Raw genomic sequence first — 8,768 nt, 5'->3', positions numbered from 1 at the left:
CAATCTAGTCCTGTCTAGACTTCTCCAGCCTCAGTCCAGCCACTCTTGCTCGCTGTCCATGCTCCAGCCTCCCTGGCAAGATGAAGGTAAGGTCAAGGTTAGGTAAGTCCTCATAATCAGGTTTTGAAGAACATTTACGAAGGCCGACCTTGTAAATTTACGGCCTACAATGAGAGTCTCTGATGCTCATACCCGGAGCTGCTGCATAGTTTTCTTCACCTAATCGCACCCCATACACCTACTACGACGGGAGACCCAGTTCTCACAATTTGACCGTGAGTTTCAGTCAAAAGTTTGATAAAATTTTTGAGCATCTACTGGGTGCAGTCATTGAATAAGATAAAATCCTTGCACTCAGGAAGCCGAATGAGAAAACCGACAATTGTAACTGAAGTGATAAAGATGCGCAAAGAGACAGAGCCAGTGATTCGGTCTAGCCTGGGAACTAAACGAAGATTTCCTAACAAAAATGCTGCTTGCGCTGTCCCTAAATAAGAAGAAATTAGCCGAAATGGGGTTTGGGGTTGGGGGGCAAACAACATTTCCTGTGGAGGCGGCAGAATGAATAAAGCCTGGAAGGCATTTGAAAGCGAGGTGGGAACACAGTGGCGTGTCCAGAGCAGCTGAAAGCATGACAGGCAAAGTGTGAGACCAGAGGGGTGGGAGCCGAGGCCGGATGGCTACGCGCAGCAGGTCCTGGGGACACTGCCAGACAAATGAAGAGGTCTGTTCTTGATCCTGAGGCAACGTGGCAGCCATCAGAGGGTGTTAAGTGGAGATGTCTTTAGGTGTGGCGGGGTGGAGGACAGGTCTGAGGCAGACAAAACAAAATAAGGAAACCACCGAGGATAAAACCGTGAAGTGAACGGGAGAACGCGCAGGATGCAAGAGTCGGCGGTCAGAAGCAGCACATGAATGAGAGGCCTACGAAGAACAAACGAGGAACCATCAGGCAAAGGAGGAGCAGGAGGCACGCGCTGGGGGTGGAGGTCGGCGTGGGGCAGGGGAGCGTTAAGGAAGAACCAGGAAGCTTGGAGGAAATCTGACAAAGAGTTCGATCGGGAGCGAGCATGTAAGCTCCTGTTAAAAGTGTACTTCCGAGACAGCCTTCTCTGAGCAAACGCACCTAGAGTGGTCGAGCGAGCTTTGACCCACAAGGTAACATCAGTCAGTCTGGTACGAGGAGAAACGTTCTGACCTGTGGGCCAAGTCATGTGTAATCTCCAGTACGGTAACCACTGCAGCACGTGACTGGAGACACTTAAATTAACCCGAAGTAAATAAAGTGAAGGATTTATTTCGTCTGTAGCACTGGTGCATTTCCCATAGCACTGCTTACAAGCAGCACCAGCAGCACCAGCAGCACGCTGCCAGGGTGCGGCTCGTGGCTACCGCACTGGAAAGCACAGACAGAATGTTACTGCCGTGGCAAGAAGCTCTCCTGAACAGTACTGATCTAGAAAATAACTGATTGGTCTGTTATGGCCCAAGAAAGGAGCCGGGTCCTAATCAAAATGCAGCTCACCAGCAGGAAAATTATAGATGCGGTCACAGTAATTACCTAGTCCTATGTTCAAAATAGAAATATTATAGTATTAGTATTAGAAGCCTTCGAAGATTGATGTTACATGCAGCTAATTGTAGGAAAGTACTACTTAGCAGTATTGAGTAAGCAGAGGTGGATTCTCTCCCTTGTGTTTACAGCCCATAACACTTGGATATGCTGCCATCATCTGGTTAGGGAAAATGAACCAAGTCTCAGCATGTGAAGTTTGCATTTACTTTCCCCAAATCTGCCAGATGACTTTTCTGCATCCAGGGATACTCTGTTTTTAGAAAAAAATCTGTCACCATCTCTAGTCCAAATCAATGACCTAAACTGTTTAAATTATTCAATGTTGTAAAGTGAGACGTCAGAGCGCCCTAAAATATTGCTTCTCTGGGACAAAAGCTACGTTAAAAAGTTAACATACCTCCTCAAATGTGTGTTCCTTATAAATTATTCTTCATACTGGAGAGCAGTAATACTAGCCTCTACCAGAAAGCAATGATCAGTCATAACAATAAAACATTAAAATGAAGTGAATATCGATCATGGAAATAACTTAGAAGACGAAGGCCGGAATTCACTAAATAGCTCATTTGCTATGACACTGATACTGCTTTTAAATAATGAAACGTGGTTACCCAAAAGACGCTGGCCAAGTGGAGGATGACGGCCAGCCCAGCTGACCCAAGTATGGGTCACACTGTGTAGTGCGTTGCTCATAGATACCGATGGCCAGCTTAACAGAAAAGTAAAAATGGATGACTATCTTTTAGAGAGAGAGAGAGGGAGGGATAGAGAGGGAAAAGGAGAGAGGTAGAGAGAGGGAGAGAGGGGGATGGGAGGAGGGAGGGAGAGGGAGAACAAACTACAGAGAGCTAGTGAGCGTGGGAGAGAGAGACCAAATAACTGGTCTTGTTGCATGAGGAATGCAGAAGGAAAATAAGCAGCAGCGCCGAAAAGCTGTTACTCTGAACATGTCCAGCAGGGGGCAGCAGTTCTGCAGCTAACATGGACATGACCTTTAGGATAAATCCAACTCAGAGTCATTTGTGGTCAAACTTAACTAACCATTTCTCTTTATGACACCAAGCCCAAAGCACAGTCTAAACATCCATATCTTCAGAAGAAATCTGCTTTCATCTTGGGGATGACCGATTGTAAACATAATTTACTGAGAGCTTCCACACAGCATCAGCTTCAAAGGTACTGCACATGCTGGGGCAGGGGTAGGATGAGAACCGTCTAAACATGAGCTAAGTGGACAGACTCTTCTCCTCTCGAGCAGAGGCCGTCTGGGAAGAGTAGCTCCGTGTTCTGTGGCTTCATGAAAGCCTGTGCACAGCGAGCTGGAAGTAGCATCTCAGACGGGGGTGGAATGAGGGAGGCCCTCGCCGCTGGAGCCCCTCGCTGGTGCACACACAGACAGCTCACCTTAGGCCTGCGCCTGGGCCCTAGTGGCAGGAGCTACAGGGATGAACAGTCGGTGGGTTGCAGGGCTGGAGCCGATGGCGCTCTGTCATGTGAGGAAAGTATTAGCTGTCTGTGCGGGCTGCGCCGTAGGGTCTCCTGGGCTGTTTTAAAACCCCAAACTGATCCAGTCCAAACCTCTAGAAGTAGGACCGAGACATCCGTGTTTTAAATCAACAGGTGATGCTACAGGAGAGACAAGTTAAGAACCAGGGGCTTGGGGTTGAAATCTAGGAAACGGCAGGGCGGTGGCCTGTGGCCTGGCCGGAGGAGGCAGGAAGCAGGTAGGAACATTCAGGCTGGTCAGGTGGTATTTGGGGGGAGGGTACAATTTTAACAAAGAAATTCTGACCATTCATTCGGTTTCTGATTGACTCAACTGCATTATGGCCAGCATGACATTAAGCATAGAGCACATGACGTGGGCCCGTTCCTCAAGGAGGACACGATCCAGGCCTCGAAAACGCACGAGGACTCTGCTGCTGAGCTAGGGAACCACCGCTGTGTGGTGAGGACTCTGGGTGTCAGGGCAAGCTCTGGGCACTGCAGAAAAGCCAGCAACACTGACTTTACCTTGGAGTTGAAACGATATAAGAATCATTTAAATAGGGTAGGATTTCATGAGCAGCCTCCGCCCAAGGCTTTCTCGGCTGGTCCTGAGGGATGGGGCTCCCGCAGCGACACTCTGGAGAAAAAGGACTGACTCACTGCCAGGGTCTAATAAAAGCCCGAGTGGCAGACTACAGTGAAAGTGTGCCCGGCTGGCCGTGGCCGGATCCCAGGGGAAGGAAAGTCTATGATGTCTCCACAGAAGGAATGAGAAGCTGAACAAAATTAACACATACAGAGCCTCTTGGCTGATATGAGTCACTCGCTTCCGTAAGGAAATTTAGGCTGTGGGGTGATCACCCTTAACTTCCGGTCACTCCTGCCTGCAACGTTTACCTGCATCCCACTCCCTCATCCATTCATTCACCGACCAGAGATGTAGTGCTCACCATCCACGAAGATTCAGTGTCTGCCCTCAGGGAGCCGATGATTTATTAGGGGGGTTCTGGCCCTTCCCCATCACCACCCTCATCATGCTCAGCAAGTGAGGAGCCCCTACTCCTGTCCAAGACCAACCTTCCCACCTGTGTCCTTGACTCCGTCCATGACCTCGACTCCAAATCTTCGGCCTCTTCCGAGACCTTGTTCAAACCCATCCCTTCTCTTCCCTTTCTCTCTAAGCTCCCCCTTTCTATGTGTTCCTTCTCCTCAGCAGGTAAGGAGAGAACGATGTTTCCACCCCCCAAAACAAACCCTCCGAACCTCTCTCGACCTTTGTTCCCAATGGCCGCCATCCACCTTTATTCTTATAATCCAAATTTCTTGGCATCACTGTCAGTGCTTTCTTATTTCTACCTTCTCGCCTCCCATGCATTCTTCAGCCCAGCCTCAAACACTTCCCAGTCTTGGGTCTCTCAGAGATATCCTCCACACAGCCGAAAGGGAAATGCACACCGCCTCGAATGCGACCACATCCTGCCTGAGCAAACCTCTCAGGTCACTGAGGCTGGAGTTCCATGCCTGAGCAGCACGTGGGAGGCTCAGCTCCCCGGCCTTGCCGCCCAGCAGCAGGTGTCTCACACCTGCCACTGCGACAGCCCTGACCGCGGGGTCCCCGCCCAGCACGTGCCACGCCGTTTCTCCGTTTACACCTCCGTTCCTACTCTCCTCTCTCCTGGGTAGCACAGTGCCAAACGCTAATGCTCACGAATGCTTCTCATGCGGTGTCTGATCCGAGCGCATTTCCGCTTACTTTGCATAGAAATCTAACAAATACAAGGACGTGGTTTCCATAGTAGATGAGAAGCATATAAATGCGTATGAAACAAGAGAGTTTATACACACACACACACACACACACACACACACACACACACACACACACACACACACACACACACACCACATACACACACAGACTGAACATCTCAAGAAAGGGCAGAAAAAAATCAAAAGCTAATATGAAATTTCAAAAACATGATTTTGGGTGATTTAGTGTAGAAAAAATAATCGTCTATTTTTCTATTGATTCTGGGGAAATGACTACAATAAAATTCATAAGTCCAATTTATTTTTGTACTAATGAACGTGTTTTCAACAGAATTTAAAGGTAAAGAGCTTTTAAGGTAAGTAGCATAACAGATTATAGTGAGAAAAAAATCATATGCAAAAATTGATTATTTACTGAGTTATTTAAGTTTTATGGCTGTAAGTGACAATGTCAGCCATCTAGTAATTCAGCTTTTTAGATTGATTTATCCCCCGAGGATTCTAGATAACTGAAATTCTGCTGGTTAATTATTAACTTACTCAGTGTGAATTTAATAAATACTATTGATTATTATCTAAATGGTGAATGTAAAATAAATTGCCATTACCTCTAGCTACTCTAACTTGTGGGGAAGAATGTGAAGTAGAAGACATTTCACTTTTAAAATTTCTTTACTTTTAAAATTATAGGTTGCATAATAAAGAGAAACCCTTTGATATACTTTAACCTCATCTTATAAAATTTTCCAATTTCTCCTTCTATTTATAGTCATAAGGACAAGCTGGGAAGTATGGCAGCTCTGTAGAGTGAATGAGAAACCTATTTTTGAATATCTAAACCGAGAGGCAGTGATCGGTCTGGAGGTTTCACCTGACAGCATCCCTGTGGACCATGTGGCTGTGGGGCGAAGCTGTTAGGTGACAGAGTCCAGGGAGGCAGATCAATGATTGCAGGCAGGACACCTGCCAGATAGTGTTTCTGGGCAGTGGAGGAGCCCTTCCGGCTCAATCTGGCACCATCTCCCGGCAGAGACACCCCCCGGCAGGACAGGAGGCAGCAGAACGGAGGCAGACAGTAAGGATGCAGGGTTCTGAGACGGCACGGCCGCCAGAGGGGCCGGCCCCGCCCAACGCGGAACGCGGGGAGGACCCCAGGCCTCTTGGCTGAAGATGCTGAAGATGAAGCATCTTCATTGTCATCTTAAAACCTGGCTAAGAATTCGCATTTGCAATAAAATCTGACACGAAGCAGCCACAGTCCCAACTATCCCAGGCCACTGTGACCGGAGTCGTCTTGGCTGAAGATGCTGAAGATGAAGCATCTTCATCGTCATCTTAAAACCTGGCTACGAATTCGCATTTGCAATAAAATCTCTGACACGAAGCAGCCACAGTCCCAACTACCCCAGGCCACTGTGACCGGAGTCAATAGCACACAGACAGAAATGGGTACATGGGATCTGGGAAACAGGAGAGGAAAATGCGGACACTTTCCTTCAGCTTCCCGGGAGTTCAATTATATCCCCACCCCACGAAAAAACAATCTTATGTGTTAAAGTCCTGACCTCCTGACCCCCACACCCCAGAAGGTGGCCTTACTTGGAAATAGGGCGGTTGGAGATGTACTTAGTTCAGATGAGGTCACACTGGAGCAGGGTGGGCCCCTCAATCAATGACCGGTATCTTTCTAAAAAGGGGAAATTTGGACCCAGAGACAGATGCGCACAGAGAGAACACCATGTGACGAGGAAGGCAGAGATTGGGGTGAGGTATCTATAAGCTGAGGAGCACCAAAGACTGGCAGCAAACCACCGGAATCCAGGGGAGAGGCCAGGCACAACTGTCAGAGGGAACCAACCCTGCTGTGACCTTGGACTTCCAGCCTCCAGAGCTGGCAGGCACTAAATTTCTGCTCTGTAAGCCACCTAGTTGGCGGAACTTTGTCATGGCAGCTCCAGCACACCCAGACACCTGTTTAAGTAGTTCTTTAGGAAGAGTCAAAAAGTAACTACCAGAAGACCACTGCACATACAGCATTCATCATTAGCGTATTCATATAACAGATGGATGGATAGATGGGGAGGAAAAAAAAGAATAGATAGGTTTTAATTAATTCTAGTTGTTTTATATCCACACATACGTGTCTAACTACCTAGTCTCCCTCCATAGAAAACTGTCCATTAATCTTATTCCATGCAGTGGGGACAGTCAGCCATCCTCAGCTTCTTCTCACTGCTGCTGTAGTATGTTCTAAGCACTATTAGAGAGTTCTGAATTCGAGATTCTGTTGACCAGGGGGCCAGACCAATTAAATGTTGCCTCTCGCAGAGGCACTTTAGCCACACTCCTGCTGCGGGTGACACAGTCAGATCAGGAAATTAAACAGCTATCTGTTGAGCAACTACTAAGTACAGGGCTCAGGTGAGGCACTTGGGGACAATACATATGTTAATAATTAACTACTAAGCTCGACATTAGCAGGACTTCATATATCATGCTTGTAGCTTTGCATTAATAATACCCTGGACAGAGAAAAGACCCTGGATTGTAGGGCCAAATAGCAGGACTCCCTGAATTGATGACAGATTTTATGCCTCCGAGGTCTGGCAACGCCTAATGATAGCACCTTCCCCCTCCTCATAAAGGGATCCATTCTCTAGTGGTCCCTCCTGCTGGATGTTCACGGAATAAAGCCCTGTCAGCTAGAAACATAACGGTCATTGAAAGCCCGTCCATCTTCAGTTGGAGAGAGCAAGTTATTTCACTTCTTTTTTCTCTTACACCAGGACATTTTAGAGGGTTGAATTCTGGGTGGTTTTTGATCATAAGCTTTTCGTTTTGTTGATTACTCTCTTCACATTGTACATTAATCCATCGGTCCCTGTCCCTTCCTCCCTACTAGCCCCTCCCCAAGCAAACGCGTTGGAATTCCGTATTCCCAGCCTCACTTATGTCAAACCATCCTCCGCGGAGGTGCTCCAGGCATGCAGGATTGAGGGGGAGTTTTCGAGAATGATGAGAAGAGCACCTGCTTACCTGCAAACCCTGTGACAGTCAACCGTAAGCCATCTCTGAATATACATTGTTAAGACTCCATTTTTTTTTTTATATTGCTACAAAAAAATGTATTCTGCCATTCTTTAGAAACTGTCAACTCTGTCAATGGGAAGAGAAACAGTTTTCGTCATACAGACATTCCATATTGGTATAAATCTCTCTCGGCCAACAACTGTTGAAACATAAGAATAAAGAGCTTTTCTTGGTGCTTAAAAACATAAAGTCAAAGATAATTTATTATTGTATGATTACAAGAAATCATTTACATATACCTCTTCCCCTTACGAAGGGCACGTTTCTTACAATCTCTAAAATGCATCCAAGGGTCTCCCTCCTCTAGTCTGTCCCAGTTATCCAGTCAACCGAGGTCCAAAAATTCTACACGGAAAATTCCAGAAACAAACAATTCGTGAGTTTAAAATCCCGTGCCATTCTGTTCTGAGCAGTGTGGCGAAATCTCCAGCCATTCTGCTTGTCCTGCCTGGGATGTGACTCACCCCTTTGTTCAGCGTCTCCTCACTGTCCACGCTCCACTCCCATGAGTCACTTAGTACCTGGCTGAGTGATCGGATCAACTGTCCCGGTATCGCAGGGCCTGTGTTCAAGTCACCCTTACGCTACTTCACAACGGCCCCAAAGCGCGAGAGCAGTGATGTCAGCCATTCAGATGTGCTGCAGAGAAGCCGGAAAGTGTCTACGTGTAGACACACAATGTACATGGGGATCAGTCCCATCCTCAGTTTCAAGCATTCACTGGGGGTCTTGGAACACAGTCCCCCACGGATGAGGGGGGACTACTTGCTCCTTATCTCCACATGTATTGTGGAAAAACACTTCCATATTTAGGGATGATTTTATTTTTAAATAGTCATGGTTT

The sequence above is a fragment of the Pteropus alecto genome, unplaced genomic scaffold (genome assembly GCF_000325575.1).
Source record: "Pteropus alecto unplaced genomic scaffold, ASM32557v1 scaffold87, whole genome shotgun sequence".
NCBI lineage: Eukaryota > Metazoa > Chordata > Mammalia > Chiroptera > Pteropodidae > Pteropus > Pteropus alecto.
Note: the sequence above shows the minus strand (reverse complement) of the source record.